The 2,156-nt window shown below is 37.8% G+C and overlaps 1 long non-coding RNA gene across 1 annotated transcript; it reads right to left on the bottom strand.

Moving 5' to 3' along the window:
* Positions 1–684: 684 nt before the first annotated feature.
* LOC149588142 (uncharacterized) lies at positions 685–2,156 on the bottom strand. Its single transcript, XR_016380018.1, has 3 exons — positions 1,558–2,156; positions 1,396–1,485; positions 685–1,262 (listed from the first exon to the last, which is right to left on the bottom strand). It is a non-coding gene; the product is annotated as an uncharacterized LOC149588142 (long non-coding RNA).

Raw genomic sequence — 2,156 nt, 5'->3', positions numbered from 1 at the left:
CAATGCCCATCCTTTCCCTGGGCGGAAAATACGTATCTTTTATACATAATAGATTAGAATACACCAATGAGAAATTCGGGTCATGCAGCTGTGGAACGAAAAAACTGGAATTTTTCTGGTTCCTCGCTTATTTTAATTGAACAAAGACTAAAATTGAAATGGTTCCGTACACCGGTAATAGAATTGGTGGTAAAAACATACAGGACTTAAATATAAAAAATATATATCTATCTATTCGAATTTCGGATGAGTTGAAAAAAAAGCAGTGTACGCCCCGCTGCGTATACTATAGGGATCTCCTCTGTGAGAAACGACGCTTCAAAAATGATTCAACATCCTGTTATTCAAAAATGGGAATATAGAGAAAATATTTTTCAATGTAAAAGGTATATCGGACATACATAAAGTAGTGGGATGCCCCACAGCTGCGGGGACTGCTTCAATACAGCTAGCTAAGATTAACATACGAGTAGACTTTCCTTTTGATCATATTGATTCGTATCACGAGAAAAAAAAATGCCTTCAAACCCCGGCAGTGCAGTGGTGGGAGTTAACAGTATAAAACTTCGAGAAACACTACTACATCTGGAAGGCTTATGCAGCCCATCAATAGTTCTTACAGTTTCCCACCGTTGAATCTTAGTATAACATCAGGGATGTAGCGTCCAATCCTATTAAGAAACAAAGTATGGTATCTAATCCCAAAACACCATAAAGAAATTGCATGATATAACTGTTGAATCTCAGTAACATCAGGGATGTACACGGCGTATAACTTATTCCTCAACAAATTTGGTTTCTTTATACATCCATCCTGACCATGCATACGTGAGATTCATTGACATTACCAGAAGGGGATAATAGAAGAAGGATGACACTCTGTATCCTCTTAATACGATAGTTATGTAACATGATTCTTCTCAGGCTCACCCCTTTTGTTTGCTTTCCCGCTCACCATACTTCAGATGGGCATCACACCGTGATAGGGTGAATTCTATAATTGTTTGGCACTAAATCCCCAGCAATCCACCCACAAACCTTGATTGTCTTGATGTGGGACAAAAATCCACAACAAATTTGCCTAGCCCCTTTAGTGCATAGTATCTATACTAATTTTTTGTGGTTTCCTGTGCTAGAAGTGTTGAAGCAAATCTACAGAATTACTCTCATATTCCCAGTACAAAGACTACCGGAGCTTCCGGATGATCTGTGGGAAATATTGTCCAGTTAAATGACGGGAAATTCCAAGAAATAAGCACAATCTGTAAAAAAGGTTGATTCTTAGGTTGGAAATATGGAAATTGAACTAAAAAGTGGAGAATGAATCTTTTTGGAAAACATTTTGCCATCATAATCCCCCTCCTTTTAAAAAAGTAACGAAAAATATTAACTTACAACAATCTTCTCCAGACTCCATTCGATGACGAACGAAAAATTTGGTACTACTACTTTAATACTACTACTCCTATTACAGGCAGGGTGAAACTAATAGAATCATAATAGATATAGATCAAACGATGTGGCTAACAAAATGTGTTTTCTGAAACACTATAATACCTGTTTACAAGTACCCTTATCTGTAGCAACCATTAAGCTAGATCCACACTAGGCATTTACTTTCTGAAATTTCCTTAGGAAACAATTCTTCTCGATGTGAACCGGTCACACGTTTGGGTAAGCAAGGCATGTGCCTAGTGGTACTGGACAAGAAATATTGGAAAGTCATACGCTAACTCACCTAGATATTAATCTTACTTAATCGTACTTTTTTCATGCTTGAAATTGAAGTCTATCAGTGTGACAACTGACATGAAACGCGCTTATTTCCTGTTTCATTCCCTTTTAACACGCGCTTTTTCTTGCAAGTAGCGAGAATGCACCTAGCTTCATTCCAAGTACCACCGTGTTTAGTCTCCTTGACAGACACTCTCCAAAAATAAACTTTTTGTCATTTTCATTTAAAAATGGGAAGATGCATCGGTAAATCACTGTTGAATTCTCGTTGTAGAGCGGCGGACTCGGATCCACCGCGGGTGGTCTTACTGAGCTTGAAAATAATCTACAGGACGTTGTTTGTTGTTATATTCTGATCCCCTTCGCTGATACGGTCAATCCAACGGTCCCATACAAACTTTTCAAAGAAGAAAGATAAATTT

This window comes from Phalangium opilio, unplaced genomic scaffold (genome assembly GCF_054372755.1).
Source record: "Phalangium opilio isolate 3A_F unplaced genomic scaffold, DU_Popi_V2 ptg000662l_1, whole genome shotgun sequence".
Taxonomy (NCBI): Eukaryota; Metazoa; Arthropoda; class Arachnida; order Opiliones; family Phalangiidae; genus Phalangium; species Phalangium opilio.
This window is presented reverse-complemented; position numbering and strand designations above follow the sequence as displayed.